Source organism: Pongo abelii, chromosome 16 (genome assembly GCF_028885655.2).
Source record: "Pongo abelii isolate AG06213 chromosome 16, NHGRI_mPonAbe1-v2.0_pri, whole genome shotgun sequence".
Taxonomy (NCBI): Eukaryota; Metazoa; Chordata; class Mammalia; order Primates; family Hominidae; genus Pongo; species Pongo abelii.
Genome location: NC_072001.2, coordinates 70,436,549 through 70,457,855, shown reverse-complemented (window position 1 = coordinate 70,457,855; position 21,307 = coordinate 70,436,549). Strand labels below are relative to the sequence as shown.

The window sequence follows — 21,307 nt, the reverse complement described above, 5'->3', positions numbered from 1 at the left end:
TAAATTGGTCAAGATACCAATTTATGTAATCTATCTTGAGTCACTAGACAATCTAAACTTTGTATTCTCTCCTTTTGATGGTAATTACAAGCAGATATATCAAATGTGACTCTCATTTAGACTTTGGTTTGTAAGAACAAAAGTTATTATCAGAGCCAACTACTGTTTTACCTACATGGCTGCACAGAAGCAGGGAGCTCAATTTTCATCTCATCAGTGATTTTGTGGTATTTATTTTATTACTATGCCCACAAAGCTATATAAGAAGGAAATAGCTTATGCTATTAAAACTAGGGTTGGAATATAGGAGGCTAAGGTTTCTTTTAGAACAACTTCTGAATTAAAAACACTAGGCAGCGTGTAATGCCAGCTCCCCAGACATGGGTAGACCATAAAATGACACACATCTGAGCAGTAGATCCCACACAGAGTAATCAAAATTGAAATGCTTCACAAACAAAGTTGAGAGAGGCTATTTACTAAGTTACAATATTATCGACAGTGTTTCCTGCAAGTAGTGCCTTCTAAAGTGGATATTGCTTAATATCATATTCCCACTGGTTAAAGACAGCTGCTGTTTAGTCTCAAACACAGAGAAAAGAAAAATACAAAGAATTTAGTCACTTTTAACACTCATTCTCTCAACCTCTGTCTTATATAATATGAAGAACAATAGACGTCAAGTCCTGATTTGAGCTGTATGATCTAGATTTCTCATTTGTAAAACTGGGTAGTAACCCTTAGCTTCATAGGGTTGTTTGTGAAGTTCAAATGACTAATGTGTGGTAAGTATCTCGTAAATTATAAAGTACTATTCTGGAGCCAATGTGAAAGAGGCTCCCACTGGCCCCAAAATAATGATTACAGTGGATTGAAACACTTCAAACACATAAAAATCCATGAGTTCTTAATAATATTCCCTTCCCCTCAAAAACCTAGTTGATAAAATTGATAAATTAACTTAAAAATTGATAAATAAAAGAATTAAGCAAAAAGTAAGTAATTGAAACTGGTTTTCAGAGTCACCAAAGAATTGCTAAGGAAAACTTCCTCATAGAGGCTAAAAAAATGCAAAGGAATGATAGAATTATAAAAATCACTACTTCGTAATTCCTAATGAAATAACGTATTAAAGTAAACATCAGTGGTTGCTAATATCATTAAGTGAAAGGTTGTAGAGAATTTTATAATAGACAAATTCAGCTGAAAATCCTTGGAGTCATTTATCAGTCTTAATATTATTAAAAGACAAAAAAAGAAATTGCCTCTTGATATGCTATAAAAGAAAATACACAGGCACTGGGTACAGCACCATTGTAAAATATGAAGTAGTCCTGCCAAAAAGACGGAATCTGAATACAATCAAGCTTCCAGATAAAACTAACAGTTTAGAAGAGCTACTAGGGACAGAGGAACATGTAAAATGGCATCATGGGATTGCAATCAGATAAATCCAGACTGTGGGAAGAACCTATATGACAAATGACCTGGTTTCTTCAACAAATAATTGACATTAAAATTTTTTTATTTTTAATTTTTGTGGATACATAGTAGGTATATATATTTATGAGGTATATGAGCTATTTTGATACAAGCATATAATGAGTAATAATTACATCACATCAGGGTAAATGGGATATCCATCACCTCAAGCATTTATCCTTTCTTTGTATTACAAACAATCCAGTTATACACTTTTATTTTTAAATGTACAATAAATTATTGTTGAGTATAACAGAGTGACCAGCCAGTGTCACCTTGTTGTGATATACTAGATCTTATTCATTCTATTTAACTATATTTTTGTGCTCATTAACTATCCCCCCTTCTCCCCAAGCCCCGCACTACCCTTTCCAGCCTCTGGTAACCATCTTTCTACTCTCATCTCAGTGAATTCAATTGTTTTAATTTTTAGCTTCCACAAATAAGTGAGAACATGTGAATCCTGCCCTTCTATGCCTGGCTTATTTCACTTAACATAATGATCTCCAGTTCTATCCATGTTGTTGCAAATGACAGGATCTCATTCTTTTTTTTTTTTGGCTGAATATATTCCATTGTGTGTAAGCGCCACATTTTCTTTATTAATCTGTTGATGGACACTTAGGTTGCTTCTAAATCTTGGCTATTGGGAATAGTGCTACAATAAACATGGGAGTGCAGATATCTCTTTGACACACTGATTTCCTTTCTTTTGGAAATGGGATTGCTGGATCATATGGTAGCTTTATTTTTAGTTGTTGTTGTTGTTGTTGAGACAGATTATTGCTCTGTCACCCAGGCTGGAGTACAGTGGCACAATCTCTGCTCACTGCAACCTCCGCCTCCCGGGTTCATATGATTCTTGTGCCTCACCCTCCCAAGTAGCTGAGATTACAGGCATGCACCAACACACCCAGCTAATTTTTGTAATTTTTAGTACAGACGGGGTTTCATCATGTTGGCCAGGCTGGTCTTGAACTCCTGGCCTCAAATGATCTGCCCACCTTGGCCTCCCAACGTGCTGGAATTACAGGAGTAAGACACCACACCTGGCCTATTTTTAGTTTTCTGAGGAACTTCCAACCCGTTCTCCATAGTGGTTGTATTAATTTACATTCCTACCAACTGTGTAGGAAGTTTCTGTTTTCTCCACATACTTGCCAGCATTTGTTATTGCCTGTCTTTAGATAAAAGTCATTTTAGTGGGTCAGATGATATCTCATTGTAGTTTTGATTTGCCTTTCTCTGATGATCAGTGATGTTAAGCCACCTGTTTGTCATTTGTATGTCTTATTTTGAGAATTGTCAATTCAGATCTTTTTTTTTTTTAGACCGAGTCTTGCTCTGTCGCCCAGGCTGAGTGCAAGTGATGTGATCTCGGCTCACTGCAACCTCCGCCTCCCGGGTTCAAGCAATTCTCCTGCCTCAGCCTCCCAAGTAGCTGGGATTACAGGCTACAACACCACGCCTGGCTAATTTTTGTATTTTTAGTAGAGACGGGGTTTCACCATATTAGCCAGGCTGGTCTGGAACTCCTGACCTCAGAAGATCCACCCGCCTCAGCCTCCAAAAGTGCTGGGATAAAAGGTGTGAGCCACTGTGCCCGGCCTCTTTTGCCCATTTTAAAATCAGATTATTAGAATTTTTTTTCCTAGAGTAGCTTCAGCTCCTAATATATTCTGGTTATTAATTCCTTGTCAGATGGGTAGTTTGCAAATATTTTCTCCCATTCTGTGGGTTGTCTCTTTGTTGATGGTTTCTTTTCGCTGTGCAGAAACTTTTTAACTTGATGTGATCCCATTTGTCCATTTTTGCTTTGTTTGCCTGTGCTTGTAGGGTATTACTCAAGAAATCTTTAAATGACATTTTTTAAATGAGGGAAACTGTTTAGATAAAATGAAATACAATTATAATGTGTGGACCTTGTTTGCATCCTGATTCATGCAAACAATAGTAGAATGACAATTTAAAGACAATTGGGGAAAATTGCTCATGGACTGGGAATTATACAATATTAGTGAATTGTTGTTAAGTTTTTGGCATGATGGAGGGAAAGATGGACAAGGATGTTTGTAAGAGAAAGACTATGGTGCTGAACCATTGAATCAGTTAGAAGAGATTTGAGATTATATAACAGAAAATGCTACTGGGGTCTATTCTCACTAGTTACAGGTGATAATGGTTATTTTAAAAAATCTTTACCAAATAATATACGATAAAGCGAAATGATATGATGTCTGGGATTTACTTTCAAAGACTTTGCCAAAAATAGTAGAGGGAAGAGATGAAATTAGAATGGAAAAATTATGTTAACTGTTAAAGCTGGGAGATGGCTATATGGATTTTTGCATCTATTCAAAAATACATTTTCTTAATAAAATGTCAACTAAAATTAAGGTGTAATTAAAATGTAATTGTTCATTATTTTATTATTAATTCAGCTCTAACATTCTATGCTCTATTACCTCCCCTCTTATCTCCCTGTTAGGGCTAGAAGGATCAACAAAGTAGAAGCCCTCCACAATCATAGCATCACTTAACTCCACGCTGCTTCTAAATAGCCCAGCTGCTGCCTAACTGCCTCAGGTTCATAAAACCTAAAGGCTTACCTACTTCTATTCAGATGTGGCCATCCCGTTTTCTCATTCCTACAGGAGTTGAATTGGAGAATAAGAGAAGGGTTAGGGGAGACAGCTAACATTTATTCAGGTCCCATTTTGTGCCAAGCACCAGAACAGGTGAGTGTGGTCATAGTCAACTGATTTGAGTCCTAAAAATAACAAGAGGAAGTATATGATATTGTCACTACTTTGCCAATGAGGATAATTGGTTAAGTGACTTCTCAAGGTCACACAATCCGGAAGTGAGGAGACAGGATTTGACTTACATCTCTGAATCCAAAGCCTCATTTCATCACAACATACTGCCACATTATAAAGAAATGTTAGGTGATGGACTCTTGATTAAACTTCCTATCATCCTATCAGATTCTTTACCCTCTCTAATCCCCACAGGCACCGCTTGGTCCATGCTTCACTGATTATTACACAGACCTCCTTAATGGTCCCTCAGATGGGTCTCTTTGCCTCCAATCCATCTTCTGCGTGATGGCCTGCCTCTAATCACTGAATCCAATACGTCTCTCACCTTTAAAATCCTCCACCAGTTTCCCTTAGGGTGGTGTAATCTGACCCATTCCTTCCAGCTCCACCTCCTGCCATTCCTTCCTAACAGCTCTGTGGACTTTTCATGCTGAATGACCAATGCCCACATACAACATGCTCTCTCCACCTCTGCAAGTGAGCATGCTGTTCCCTCTTCTGGGAATGTCTTCCTCTTCCCTCTTCAGTGTCTTCTGGTCACACTTTTATTCAAACTTGAACTTCAGTCAGGCCCAAATTACTCTGGGAGGTCTCCTCCAACCTCTATCTCTCCTTCTTTAACAAAATTCATTCATTGATTCAAATATTTCTTGAGAGCCTAGTAAGTTTTAGAAACAGGACAGACGAAGTCCCTGCCCATGTGAATCTTACATTCTTAAAGGTACGTGAGGAATCAGACAATAAGCACATAAACAGATATAAAATTAATTTCAGATTGCCCTAAATGCTCTAAATAAAATACACTAGGATAATGGGATAGAGAATAAGAGGAAACTACCTTAGATATGGTGGTCAAGAACAGCCTCTCTGAGGAGACAACAATTAGACTAAGACCAGAGTAATGAAACTGAGCTAGTTATGCAAAGATCTCTAAATGACTGAGGAGTGAGAAACTGATGATTCATGAGAGGAAATAACTGTAGAAACTAAGGCCTTAATAAGAGGCTGGCCTTAACAGGAAAGGGACACTTCCATTATGATTAGAGAGAAGGCAGAGAATATACATCTTGACCTAGAAAGACTGATGCATTTGGTTAGGACTCATTTGTCTATATGTGACCAAAAACTGGAAGAATATTGTTTAAATAAGACAGAATTTAGTCCTCTCATGTACCTGAAGTCCAGAGGTAGGTTGTTCAGGGTTGATTTGGAAGTCATAAAATTGTTAGGGAGCAGACCCCTCCTAGCTCAGTACTCTTCTATCCCAATATGTGGACCTACTCTTCCTGGTCTAAGATGGCTGCTAGATAGAGTTCCAGCATCATAGACTCATCCCACGTAGCAAAAGAGAGGAGGGAGAAGAAAACAATCAAAGGGCACAAGCCAGTTCTATCTTTTTAGAACATTTCCTGAAAGCTACCCATAATACTCCCCCTTACATTTCATTAGCCATATAATGGCCAGTACTTGGCCATATAGCTATAATCAACTGCAAAGGAAGCTGGAAAATATGGTCTTTACATGAGACAGCCATATTTCTAGCTAAAAAGATCAAGAGTGTTATTACAAAGAAAGAGGGAGAGGAATACTGGGGATACTAGCAGACTCTGACACAAAAAATGAGGTGGCACTCATCTGATTTCATTTATTTTTTTCAGCGAGTATGAAGAGAGATCATCAGCTGAAAGTAAGGGGAGACAAGGGTGCTGGAGGTATGAAGAAAGAGGAGAAAGTTTAAAATAGCCGTCTCAAGGAATAAGAAAGTGATTTTGCTACAGAAAAGTGATAGCACTTATCGGCTGAGTTCAGTGCCCACCTGAAATTTGGGGTCATAAAATTAAAGTCAGACCCCTAAGCACCATTGTGAGATGTACTGCAGCTATATTTAGCTGCTCAGATGCAAACACACAGCAGTTGGTTAGGTTTAACCAGATCTGTGTTTTGTCTCCCAGGCATGATGGAGGGAAAGATGGACAAGGATGTTTGCAAGAAAGAGATCATGGTGCTGAACCACTGAATCAGTTAGAAGAGATCTGACATTATATAACAGAAAACCCTACTGGGGTCTATTCTCACATGGCAGAGGTAGTCAATTGCTAGCATTAGTTCAGCTGCTCAGAGAAGCCACTGGGGGCCCAGTTCCTTTCTCTCTTTCTGCTCTACAATCATCAGGGTGTTGCCTTTTGTCCATGCTTGTCATCCCATGGTTGCAAGATGATTGCTGCAGCTCCAGATGTCATATCTGTGTTTAAGGAAGGAAGAAAGGAGAAAGGGAAATAGGGGCAAAGGAACATGCCAGCTGTGACTATCCCCTTTATTAGAAAAGCAAAATATTCCCTGGAACTAATCCCCAGTAGACTGCTGCTTGGTACTAACTGGACAGAACTGGGACATGTGGAAATATTTTGCTTTGAGGAAGGCTCAGAAATGAGGAATCTTATTCCTTATGACATAACGTCATCCTGAGCAAAATCAGTTGTTAGTAATATAGGTGAGGAAATAGATATTGGGCAGAGAACTAACAATTTCTGCCACAACCACGGCATCTAATCTAGCTGAGAAGGAAACGACAATAAGACAAAAGTGATAAATAGTGAAATAATGAGAGGTCAATGGGTTGAAGGTCCTCATAGTGTTGAAAAATTGTTGGAAGAACATACTATATGTGAGCTGGCAGTCTAGGATGCAGAGGTCACACTGCTGTGCTTGAAAAAGATTTTCAAGATGATGCCCTTAATGGTTACATCAAAGCCCAGGCATTAGGCATACCCTCTGGCTCTACAAGAGCATGTTTTCCAAAACTCTATTATACCATTCACTATTCTATCTGTAGGGGACCTTTCAAATTGCAAGTCATATTCTCTGGTGAAAGCCTCCAATAACTTTCGATCTCACTCGGTAATATCCAAAGTCTCACAATGGTCTACAAGATCTGGCCCCTCCTACTTTTCCCACTTCACTCTCCCTTGCACCCTCCCCTTCTTTGCTATTCACACTCATAATTTAGGGTCTTTCTTCTGTCTAGGATGCATTTCCTCCAAGGAGGCACATGACTTGCTCCTTCAGAGCCATCAAATTTGTACTCACATGTCACCTTACAAGTTAGACCATCCCAATAGTCCCTATGTTCCTTTCCCAGCTTTGCTCTCACCAACTAACATGCTATTCACTCTGGCCCTCCATATCCATGGGTTCTGCATCCATGAATTCAATCAACGGTGAATTCAAAATATTTTTTTTAAAGTGTATCTGTACCAAACATATACAGACTCTTTTTCTTGTCATTATTTTCTAAACAATACAGTATAAAAACTATTTACATAGCATTTACATGGTATTAAGTATTACAAATAATCTAGCGATTATTTAAAGTGTACAGGAGGATGTGCATAGGTTATATGCAAATATTACACTATTTTATATCAGGGTTTTGAGCATACACAGATTTTAGTATCCAAGGGAGATCATGGGACCAATCCCCCACGAATAGTGAGGGACAACTGGATGTTTACTTTTCAAATTGTTTTTTGTTTTCCTAATGACTACTCAGCCTCAATTAGAATGTAAGCTCCATGAGAGCAGAGAAATTTGGCTGATGCCTAAAATAGGGCCCAACATGTGTTAGGTACATAATAGAGTTGATTAGTACTTATCAACAAATAAAACAAATAAAAACAATAATACTTATATAGCACTCACTGTACAACAGATACTGTTGAACCCATTTTGCAGATGAGGAATTGAGGCATGGAGAGGTTAAGTGACTTGCCCAAGTATAGCTAGTAAGTGATAGAGCCAGGATGTTAACCCATAGTTCTAACCACTGTGCTGTCATCTACTGAGAGCCTACTCCAGGCTAGGCACTGTCTAGGCCCTAGTTACAGCAATGAACTAAGCAGAGTCCCTCTGCTTTAGAAATAAAATAATCAGATGCAATGGATAACAGATCCAGGATTGGAAAGAGAGGAGTAAAAGTCATTTGGGGAATAACTGGGGCAATCTAAATATGAACTGGAAATTTATTATATTCAAGAATTATTGTTGATTTTATTAGGTGAGATAAAGATATTGTGAGTGAAAGAGAAACAGTTCATTTTTTAAGATTCATGTTAAAAGCATTAAGGGGTGAAATGTCATTAGGTTTTTATTTTATTTTAAAACACTTCAATAAAAATAGATGAAGCAAAAATGGTAAAGGTTAACAATTGTTCAATCTAAGTGATGGAGAAGTGGTTATTTATGTTATTTTTTCATACTGTTTTAGTCTGTTTGAGCTGCTATAATGAAGCCTGGGAGCTGGCTTACCCCTGTAATCCCAGCATTTTGGGAGGCCAAGGCAGGAGGATCACTTGAGCTCAGAAGTTTGAGACCAGCCTGGGCAACAAAACCTTGCTACTACTAAAAATTTAAAAATTAGCCAGGTATGGTGGCATGCAGCTCTAGCCCCAGTCTCAGCTACTTGGGAGGCTGAGGCAGGAGGACTGCTTGGGCCCAGGAGATTGCGGCTGCATCATGAGCCACTATTGTATACTGCATTCTAGCCGGGGAAACAGAGCAATACCCTGTCTCAAAAAAAGAGTCTGGATGGCTTATAAACAACAACAACAACATTTATTTCTTACAGTTCTGGAGGCTGGGAAGTTCAAGATCAAGACACTGGTAGATTCAGTGTTTGGTGAGGGCCTGCTTCCCGGTTCATAGATGGCCATCTTTTCACTGTGTCTGCACATGGAAGAGGGGCCAAGGAAGCTCCCTAGGGCCTCTTTTATAAGAGCACTAATCCCCCTCATGAGGGCTTCACTCTCATGAGCTAAGCACTTCCCAAAGTCCATACCTCAAAATGTCATCACACTGTGCATTAGGATTTATTTAATAACATGAATTTTGGGGACATACACACACATTCAGTCTATAGAAAGTATATTTGAATATTTTCATACAAAAAGGGTTTTTAGAAGCCATGGAAAAGGAAACAAATATTTTCAAAAAGATGCTGCTCTCATGGAGCTTACATTCTAATAAGAGGGCAGAACTCACAGTGGATCCTTGTAGGCAATCTCTTCTCTCCAATCTATTCTATAAAATCCAACTTGCCATCTCATCAGCAAAATTTTTACCCTGACAGAGGTATAACTTACAGCAAAAATTTCTGAAGGAAACTTTGCCTGCTCTGACATTTTCCATTTTTGATCTTTTACCATATTATGCCTCACAATGTCAAAAATCCTCAAAACTTTAGTTTGGGTGAAATTTTGAAAATCACCTTTCTTAATTAGATCAAAATTCACAAAATTAAAGATTCTTTCCAGGTTAGACACAAATGTACATTGCTGTATCATACTAGAGCACAGTATTTTTTTTTTTGTTTGATCGTTAAGGCATCAATTTTAAGGAACTTGGGGTGAGCTGGTGTTTATCCTGGCTAGAATTAGATGACTGTTGAAGTCCCTTCAAAATGTGAGATTCCAGGAGATTCTAGAATTAGGTTAATAATCATAATAATACCCATAATTGAGCACTTTACCATGTGCCAGGTATTGTGCTATTTGGGAAACTATGCATTTATTCCAATTTTTGGAATTCGTCTTTTAGACTGCCTACATCACATTCTTTGGAATGGCTTCACCTTTTTGCTTTTGCCAAAAATTATCCTGAGTTACATCTGGTAAACAAGGTAGGTATCCAAGCTGAACAATAGGTATTGTCTAGAATGAGACAGTTACAACACAGTGATAGTATGTCCCTTCCCTAGTGGTTGGACTTGCATGAATAATGATTGTGTTTCTGTCTTCTGCAGTGTTTTCCAGAGTGGATTCTATGAACACTGCGAGAGATATAGCTCTTCTTGTGCAGAAAATCCTATGGACTAGAGAAAGTTTAGTGTTCCTGGCCCACTAAAGGCCAGCAGTGCTCCAAAAACATTGTAACAACCCCAGAAGTCTTTCTGCATTTCCCAAGGCTCCCAAGGAAGGCCACTATATTAAATTCCACATGGAAAGGGATCACGCTGTATTATATATCTCTGCATTCCAGAGCTGGGCACAGTGAATGGCACAAATTTGACACTCAAAGTTTGTTGAGTAATCTTAACTGTCTCACAAACTGCCTTCACAATTTAATTGCCTTCAAAATTACAAAATAAAATCTCCAAGAATTCTTTCAACACTGAAATTATTAGGTTAAGGGTAAAGCCTTGTATGATATGTGCTGTATTTCTTCTATTCAAAAAAATGTTTTCAAGTTTTAACATTTCTGAAATCAGCCTTTCTTACATGTGATGTCAAAAGAATCTTGCCAGTCACTACCCACAGGAGTAAGCTGTGATGCAATTGTGCAACTCAGACTAGCCATGAATAATATGTTCATAACATCATCACCACAATTGAATTTTGTGTCCTAGAAGTACCAGAGGTGCTTAAAATTTAAGCAGAGATTTTTGCTTAAAACACTTTTTAAAAGATTACATTTTGATGTAGCATTAAAATAAAAAAGTTATTACAGATGCAGAAATTATGACATAAACCAGCATAGTAAATCTCATGGAATAGACTCTAGGATTTTCAAAGCTACGGACAGCTGGTGTCACCAGTTTATATAATCATTCAGGTATTGAAAAGCTCTGACAGAAGCCTTCCACTGATTTTCAGGAGAAGGTGTTTAACTTTCAGGGCTGGGAATTAAGTTAAGGAAAATATGAAATTATGACTTGGACCAAATAAGACAATGAAAAGAAACCCTATTATTTTTCATTATGCCCTAGAATTATATTACCAGTTGAAAGAAGACAAAAGATTCAACTTCACAAGTCAGAGTTGTTAAACAGTCTGTCATCATGATGCTGCACGTGATGTCAAATGGCCAAAAGTGATTTGGAAGAATCTTTAGACAGTGAATACAAAGACTTCGACTCAAACTTTGTTACATGAAAGTTTGTGTAATATATATTGTTTGGTTTTAAAAATTATGTTTTTAAACCTGAAAATCTCTTACTGATTTGTGATATGGAAATTTCAACTACATTACTCATCATTTTCACTTGATGTTCTCTTTGAGAGATCCCATCTTCTCTGACTTGTACCACCCCTAAATGTTGATAAGAGCAAATCTATAGCTTATTCTCAGATATTTCTTCTGACCTCCGTACTATGTGTAGGTACATTCAGCTGCCTGTTAGGCATTTCCTCTTGGAAGGGTCCACAAGCATCTAAGATTCAACACTGTATGAAACTGAATTAATCTTATTTGCCTACTCCAATCATCACCTCAACATATCTGCTCCTTCTCCTATGTCTCCCATCTCAGTGAATGGTGTAACTAGCACCCAGTCTCCAAGCTTGATACTTGTGGGTTATCACTCACTCTCTCATTCTCTTTTTAATCCCCCATCATCAACTTGTGTTAGTTCTACCACTAATCACGGTCTTTTTTTCTTTAGGCCCATGATCACTGCAATAATTCAGACCTTCATCATCTCTTACCTGGATTACCACAAATTGGTTGATGAAGTTCCCAGAGTCTACCTCCTACTCCAGTCTCTTTTTCCATACTGCTGACAAAACAATCTTTTCAAATCACTATTATGATCATGTCATTCTCTAATTCACTATTTAAAAATTATAAATAGTTCTCTTTGTCACTAATGTAAATTCAAACTCTTTCACATTATATAATCTTAGCAAGCTGCATCATTATCTAGCCCTCCCTTATCTCTTCTTCAACCTCATCTCTTGACTGTCCTCAAACAATACTGTCTACATTTTAACAATGAGGAACACATTGGGCTCCCCCCAGATAAGGCATGCTCTTGTTTATGGCCATGTATTTGCATATTTCCTCCACCGTGAGCACCTCTCCTCTCTCATCTTAGCTGGCTGAGACTCAGCCCAGGCATCATTGCCTTTGTAAAGCCTCTCCCATCCCTGACCAAGTTTGCATAAGCCCACCCTTTCTCTTTGATTCTGTAGCCCACAGTGCTTCTTTCTGTCTCAGATGATGTTTATTTGTCTATCTCCCTCAACATATTCTCAAAGACAAGTCCTCCAGTGCTTAGAAGAGTACCTAACGTAGTTATCAATAATAACTTTGAATGTAAATGGACTAAACTCTCCAATCAAAAGACACAGAGTGGCTGAATGGATACAAAAACAAGACCCAATGATATGTTGCCTACAAGAAATGCATTTTACCTATAAAGACACACATATACTAAAAATAAAAGAATGGAAGAAGATATTCCATGTAAATGGAAACCAAAAAAGAGCAGGAGTAGCTATACCAGACAAAACAGCTTTCAAGACAAAAACTATAAGAAGAGACAAATGTCACTATATAATGATAAATGGGTCAATTCAGCAAAAAGATGTAACAATTGCAAATAAATATATATATGCACCCAATACTGGATCATCAAAATATATAAAGCAAATATTATTAGAGCTAAAGAGAAAGACAGACCCAAATACAGTAAGAGCTGGAGACTTCAACACCCCACTTTCGGCATTAAACAGATCTTCCAGACAGAAAAATCAGCAAAGGAACATCAGACTTGATCTGAACTACAGATCAAATGGACTTAATAGATATTTACAGAACATTTCATCCCACGGCTGCAGAAGGCTCTATGTGCAGATCAGCACATGGATCATTCTCAAGGACAGACCAAACGTTAGGTCACAAAAGAGGTCTTAAAACATTCAAAATAAATTGAAATAACATCAAGCTTTTTCTCTGACCACAATGGAATAAAACTAGAGATCAATAACAAAAATAATTTTGGAAACTACATAAATACATGGAAAGTAAACAATATGCTCCTGAATGACCAGTGGGTCAATGAAGAAATGAAGAAAACTGAAAAATTTCTTGAAACAAAAGATAATAGAAACACAACAACATACCAAAACCTGTGGGATATAGTGAAGGCAATGCTAAGAGAGAAGTTTATAGCTAGCTATAAGCAACTACATCCAAAAAAAGGAAAACTTCAAATAAATAACCTAACAATGCATCTTAAAGAACTAGAAAATCAAGAGAAAACCAAACCCAAAATTAGCAGAAGAAAAGAAATAATAAGGATCAGAGCAGAAATAAATGAAATAAAGTACAGAAGATCAACGAAACAAAAATTGTTCTGAAAAGATAAACAAATTGATAAACCTTTAACCAGACTAAGAAAAAAAGAAGACCCAAATAAATAAAATCAGAGATGACAAAGGAGATAATACAATCAATACTGCAGAAATTCAAAAGATCATTAGTGGCTACTATGAGGAATTCTATGCCAATAAATTGGAAAATCTAGAAGAAATGTATAAATTCCTAGACATATACACCCTACTATGTCTAAACCATGAAGAAATCCAAAATCTGAACAAACCAATAACAAGTAGCAAGACTGAAGCCATAATAAAACATCTTCCAGCAAAGAAAAGCCCAGTACCTGATGACCTCACTGTTGAATTCTACCAAATATTTAAAAAAGAACTAATACCAATCCTACTCAAACTATTCCAATAAACAGAAGAAGAGGAAACACTTCCAAACTAATTCTACAAGGCCAGTATTACCCTGATACCAAAGCCAGACCAAACACATTAAAAAGAGAAAAAACTATGGGCCAATATCCCTGATGAATATTGATGCAAAAATCTCAAAAAAATTAGCAAATTGAATTCAACAACACATTAAGAAGATAATTCATCATGACCAGTGTTATCCCAGAAATGGAAGGAGGGTTCAACATATGCAAATCAATCAATGTGATACATCATATCAACAGAATAGAGGACAAAATCATATGATTATTTCAATTGGTGCTGAAAAAGTATTTGATAAAATTCAACAACCCTTCACAAGAAAAACCTTCAGGAAAGTGGGTATAGAAGGAACATATTTCAACATAATAAAAGCCACATATAGGCCAGGCGTGGTGGCTCACACCTGTAATCCCAGCACTTTGGGAGGCCAAGGTGGGTGGATCATTTGAGGTCAGGAGTTTGAGACCAGCCTGACCAACATGGTGAAACCCTGTCTCTACTAAAAATACAAAAAAAAAATTAGCCGGGTGTGGTGGCCTGCACCTGTAATCCCAGATACTTGGAGGCTGAGGCAGGAGAATCGCTTAAACCTGGGAAGCAGAGGTGACAGTGAGCCCGAACTGCACCACTGCACTCCAGCCTGGGCCACAGAACGAGACTCCATCTCAATAAATAAATAAATAAATAAATAAATAAATAAATAAATGCCATATATGACAGACCCACAGCTAGTATCATACTGAATCAGGAAAAACTGAAAGCATTTCTCCTAAGTTTGGGAACACAACAAGGATGTCCACTTTCACCACTGTTATTCAACACAGAATGGGAAGTCCTGGCTAGAGCAATCAGAAAAGAGAAAGAAATAAAGGGCATCCAAATTGGAAAGGAAGAAGTCAAATTATCTTTGTTTGCAGATGATATGATCTTATATTTGGAAAAACCTAAAGACTCCACCAAAAAACTATTAGAACTAATAAACATGTTCAGTAAAGTTGGAGGATTCAAAATAAGCATACAAACATCAGTAGCATTTCTATAAGCCAAAAGCAAACAATGTGAAAAAGAAATCAAGACAGTAATCCCATTTACAACAGCTACAAGTAAAATTAAATATCCAGGAATTAACAAAAGATGTGAAAAATCTCTACAATGAATACTACAAAACATTAATGGAAGAAATTGAAAAGGATATCAAAAAAGGGAAAGATATTCCATGTTCATGGATTGGAAGAATCAATATTGTCAAAATATCCATAGTACCCAAAGCAATCTACAGATTCAATGCAATCCCTATCAAAGTACCAATGACATTCTTCATAAAATTAGAAAAAACAACCTTAAAATTTATACGGAGCCACGAAAGAGCCAGAATAGCCAAAGCTATCCTAAGCAAAGAAGATAAAACTGGAAGAATCACATTACCTGATTTCAAATTATACTACAAAGCTATAGTAACCAAAACAGCATGGTACTGGTAGACCAACAGAACAGAATAGAGAACCCAGAAATAAGACTGCACACCTACAACTCTCTGATCTTTGACAAACCTGACAAAAAAAAGCAATAGGGAAAGTATTCCCTATTCAATAAATGATGCTGGGATAACTGGTTAGCCATATGCAGAAGATTGAAACTGGACCCCTTCTTTACACCACACACAAACATTAACTCAAGATGGATTAAAGACTTAAATGTAAAACCCCAAACTATAAAAACCCTAGAAGAAAACCTAGGCAATACCACTCAGGACATAAGCATGGGCACAGATTTCATGACAAAGATGCCAAAAGCAACTGCAACAAAATTTTTATCAACAAAAATTGACAAATGGGATCTAATTAAACTAAAGAGCTCCAGAGCAGCAAAAGACACTATCAACAAAATAAACAGACAACCTACAGAATGGGAGAAAATTTTTGAAAACTATGTAACCGACAAAGGATGCATCTGTAAGGAACTTAAATTTCCGAGAAAAAAAAAACAGTAAAAAGTGGGCAAAGGACATGAATGGATACTTTTCAAAAGACAACATACATGCGGCCAATGATCATGTGAAAAAAAGGTCAACATCACTGATTATTAGAGAAATGCAAATCAAAACCACAATGAGATACCATCTCACACCAGTCAGAATGGTGATTATTTAAAACTGAAGAAACAACAGATGCTGGCGAGGTTGCAGAGAAATAGGAACGCTTTTACACTGTTGGTGGGAATGTAAAATAGTTCAACCATTGTGGAAGACAGTGTGGCAATTCCTCAAAGATCTAGAACCAGAAATAGCATTTGACCCAGCAATCCCACTACTGGGTATATGCCCAAAGGAATATAAATCATTCTATTACAAAGATACATGCACACGTATGTTCACTGTAGCACTATTCACAGTAGCAAAGACATGGAATCAACCCAAATATCCATCAATAATAGACTGGATAAAGAAAATGTGGTAGATATACACCATGGAATACTATGCAGCCATAAAAAGAAATCAGACCATGTATTTTGCAGGGACATGGATGGAGCTGGAGGCCATTATCTTTAGCAAGCTAATGCAGGAACAGAAAATACCACATGTTCTCATTTATAAGTGGGAGCTAAGTGATAAGAACACATGGACACATAGAGAGGAACAACACACACTGGGTCCTATTGGAGGGAGGAGGGTGGAAGAAGGGAGAGGATCAGAAAAAATAACTAATGGGTACTAGGCTTAATACCTGGGTGACGAAATAATCTGCACAACAAATCCCCATGACACAAGTTTACCTATGTAACAAATCTGCACACGTACCCCTGAACTTAAAAGTTAAAAACAAACAAGCAAACAAAAAACCCAGATGAATGGATAAAGAAAAAGTGGTACACATACACAGTGAAGTACTATTCAGCCACAAAAAAGACTGAGATCTTGTCATTTACTACAACAGGGATGGAACTGGACTTCATTATGTTAAATGAAATAAGCCAGGCAAACAAGGACAGGATTCACGTGTTTTTATTTATTTGTGGGAGCTAAAAATTAAAATAGTTGAACTCATGAAGATGGAAAGTAGAAAGATAGTTACTAGAGTCTGGGAGGGTAGTGTGGGTTAGTGGGGAAGTGGGGATGGTTAATGGGTACAAAAAATAGAAATAATGAATAAGAACTAGTATTTGATAGTAAAACAGAGCAACTATAGTCAGTAATAATTTACTGTACATTAAAAATAACTAAAGAGTATAACTGGATTGTTTGTAACACAAAGGATAAATGCAAGCTTGAGGTGATGGCTACCCCATTTACCCTGATGTGATTATCGTGCATTGCATGCCTATACCAGAATAGCTCATGTACCCCATACATATGTACACCCACTATGTACTCACAAAAATAAAAAATAAAATAAATGAAATAAATAAAAATTTGAAAGTGTTTGGTAAGTGAATAAACTGATGCTGTACAATCCTCTACATCTCAAATCGGGGCACTACTGGGAGTATGTGGTAGTATGATAGGAACATAATAAACAAGAGATATATTATTTGGGGCATGAGTTTTATCTAAATATTTTGAAGTAAAATCCATTACTTTTATATTGAAACAAAAATGGATATATAATGAAATGGAGTGAAAAATTGCTATAATTTATATGCCAAAGCATGAGCTATCAAAGATATTTCCCACTTACTTTGGACTCTTTAGACTCAACCCCAGAACGTACATAGTCCCACTTTCCCTCTTTTGTTGTCATGGATAGTCAATAGAAAAAAAAAACTCAGAAATATCACACCATGTTACATTTTTATCCCATTTTATAAAGATAAAATAGCATATATTTTATGTGAATAATTGTGTGAACATAACTTCATATATAGCGTTTGTGAACAAAAATGGTTTTTATTTGCATGACCCAAAATGTTATGTTTCAGTAAAAGCAAAAAAATTCATAACCAACTCAAACCCTACATATCTGCATATGTACTTGTACTGTATATACATTATTACAAAGGGGAATGAGTGGACAAATACAACCCACTGTTAACACTGGTTGCCTCATGGGATTGGGTAGTTTGGTAGAGGGTGGGGGTTAAACAACTGGCTTTGCCTTTACATCTTCATATTATGTTTGTCACAACAACAAGCATGTATTACTGATAAATTTGGAGGAAAAAAATAAAAATTAGTATTTTAATAAGCAAAAATGGAGTCATATTGATTTCGCCAGTTATCAGCAAATTCTGAAAATTAGACTTTATATTCCAATACTACTTACTGATATTTCATCACTGGTTCTATTTTTTTCAAGAGAAAACCTCAGAAAGTGAAAGATTAGTGTAACCTTTCTTTTTTAAATTGTAAATGTTTCTGAGTATGCTTTTTCAAATTAAAAGAGGCTTAATAAACAATTCTAAATTACGATTCTTAATTACAATTGAGCAACTCCTAACTGTCATTTAAGCTTTTTGGTGTGAATTTCAAAAACAGCTATCCACTTTTGGGGAGAGACAGCTTAAAGAAGTGACTGCGGTTTACCTGGTTTAAAAGGTTGGAAGTGGGCAATTAAAGGTAGTAATATCCCAGTTGGATTTCATAACTACTTAATAATATAAGCTTTTACGTTGGTGTAGTAGGCATGTGTAACAGCTGGTAAGACAGCATTGTTTGTCTTTGACTTTACAGTGCAAAATTAGGGCTATCTTTTGTGTCAGAGGATATGCATTTTTAAGCAGATGTCACAGATATTAAATATTAGATATACAACAACAATAGTAATCCAGGCTCTGGAGGCAAAGTCAGGTTAGGAAATAGTCCATGCCGCTTTTTAAGTGAAGGTCACCCATCCTCATAGCATTTAAAAGAACAGTGCATCTTCATGAATATTAGCCAGGATTCAGAGCTCTTTGGGGCAAGTAAACTTCTGGCCATAGTTGTTTTTTTTTTTCCCCCCCAGAACAATAATAGCAATTATACATTCTAAAATAGCCTAATTTCATGTATTTTATTTCATTGTTCTTATAAATCAGAGACCTCCATCTAATCTCTGGTCTGGGGGACCAACTATGGACCTCCTGAGATTCTTAGCAAACAGGCAAAAAAATGACTGAAGAAGTGATTTAACAGTAAGGAAGATGAGAAGTTTAAGCTCCCTTTATCACAGCATTCTGTTTTATTTTTATCAGAGCTTTTATCATTATCTGGTATTATCCTATTGATGGTCTGTCTTTCCCCACTAGAATATAAGCTCTCTGATGTCAGGGATCTGATCTGTCTTATTCAGCCCAGTGTGCCTCTAATAATCCTGGGCACACAGTAAGCACTCCTCAGAGTGGCTGACAGACCCAATGTAACAAGTGCAAGGACAGAGATAGGAGAGGGCTGCTTTGGGAGTTCACAGGAGCCTGAACTGATATTTTACATGGAGATGAGCACACTCTTAGAGATCACTATGGTGGTTTCATTTAACCATTCAACAAACATTTATGCAGAATCTTCTGTGAAGGAAATAAAAATATTTTACCCCAAAATATGTATCTTTGACATATTTTGAAATAGTTGCCACAGGGCCAGCAAACAGAAGTGGTCTTGCAAAGCTGTCTTTTGTGGGGAAATTTTGCTTCTGTAGAGAATCTCCATCAATGCTGCCAAGGCCTCCCCTTTCCAGTCATTTCCTGGATCTGGGAGAGATTGAGTCTGATACCTTTAAACGACTGAAAAGAAACATTTGCCATCTATTCTCTCTGAAGGAGGCTGCATGTACACACAAGGCCATCTTTGCTAGCCAAGCCTCTTCCTTTCTCCCTCTTATAACCTGTTTTGCCACTGAACCTGATTTATAAACATAACCTGGTTTTGGCCATGCCCTGACCCCTGTTCTTTCTGTAACCTCAAGATGATATATAAGCTTCTGTAACTTACTGGGATGTTGGGTCTTCATACTGAAGGCTCCTGTGTATACATGTTAAATAAACTTGTATGCCTTTTCTCCTATTAATCAATCTGTCTCATGTTAGTGATTTTGAGCAAACTTTTAGGAGGTCAAGAGCCTATGGCCCACACCCTAGGCATAATATAGCAATGAACAAACTAATACAGTTACTGCCCTCATTAAGCTTATAATCTAGTGGGAAGATAGACATTTAAAAAGTCATACAACTGGCCATGCGTGGTGGCTCATGCCTGTAATCCCAGCACTTTGGGAGGCCGAGGCGGGTGGATCAAGAGGTCGGGAGTTCAAGACCAGCCCAGCCAAGATGGTGAAACCCCATCTCTACTAAAAATATAAAAATTAGCCAGGCGTGGTGGTGGATGCCTGTAATCCCAGCTACTTGGGAGGCTGAGGCAAAGAATTGATTGAACCTGAGGGGCAGAGGCTGCAGTGAGTCAAGATTGTGCCATTGCACTCCAGCCTGGGCAACAAGAGTGAAACTCCATCTTAATAATAATAATAATAATAATAACACCTCCTTCTAGGATTGTTCTGAAGTTCAAACAAGTTAGTATTTTCAAAGTACTGATAACAGTTCCTGCTACCCAAAAGAGGTGAGCTAGTATTACTTTTAAGTCAGGGCATGCTATGGACTGAATGTCTGTGCCCTGCCTCCGCCCACCCACCAAAACCCATATGTTGAAATCCTAACCCAATGTAATGGTATTAGCAGGTGAAGTTTTTGGGAGATAATTAGCTCATGAGGGTAGAGCCCTAATGAATGAGATCAATGTCCTTATAAAAAGACACACAAGAGCTTGCTGGTTTTCTCTCTCTCTCTCTCTCTGCCATGTGAAGAAACAAATGAAGAAAGCTGTCTGCAAACTAGGAAGAAAGACCTCACCAGACACCGGATCTGCCGGCACCTTGACCTTTGAATTCCAGCCTCTAGAGCTGTAAGAAATAGAATTCTGTTGTTTAAGCCACCCAGTTTCTGGTATTCTGTTACAGCAGCCTGAACTAAGACAGTGACAAAACAGATACAAAATTGAGAGAACACTCAATGGAGGCAAAGTCAGAAACTTATTGAGCTCTATTCCTTGCCACCTGGCTCTGTTAAAAAATGTGAAGGTATTACGTCTTGATTTATTTTTTTCTGAAGAAAGCTCTTTTGTTGTAGAAATTGACTATGCCATGAACATATCTGAAACAATTATAAAATGAAATTCTAGAAACAGACCTATACATTCATTATGTTTTCTAACTCAGAACACAAAGCAAATTTCTTACTTTATTCTTTTAAAAAGTTTTTACTTTTTTTTTAGATGGAGTCTCACTCTGTCGCCCCGGCTGGAGTGCAGTGGCGCAATCTCGGCTCACTGCAAGCTCCGCCTCCCGGGTTCACGCCATTCTCCTGCCTCAGCCTCCCGAGTAGCTGGGACTACAGGCGCCCACCACCACGCCCGGCTAATTTTTTGTATTTTTAGTAGAGACGGGGTTTTACCATGTTAGCCAGGATGGTCTTGATCTCCTGACCTTGTGATCCACCCGCCTC

General features: G+C 37.5%; 1 protein-coding gene across 27 annotated transcripts in view; it reads right to left on the bottom strand.

Moving 5' to 3' along the window:
• The window catches only part of IQCH (IQ motif containing H), a 247,385-nt gene that overhangs the window by 201,077 nt on the left and 25,001 nt on the right, over positions 1–21,307 (bottom strand). The gene's annotated exons all lie outside the window — the stretch shown is intronic.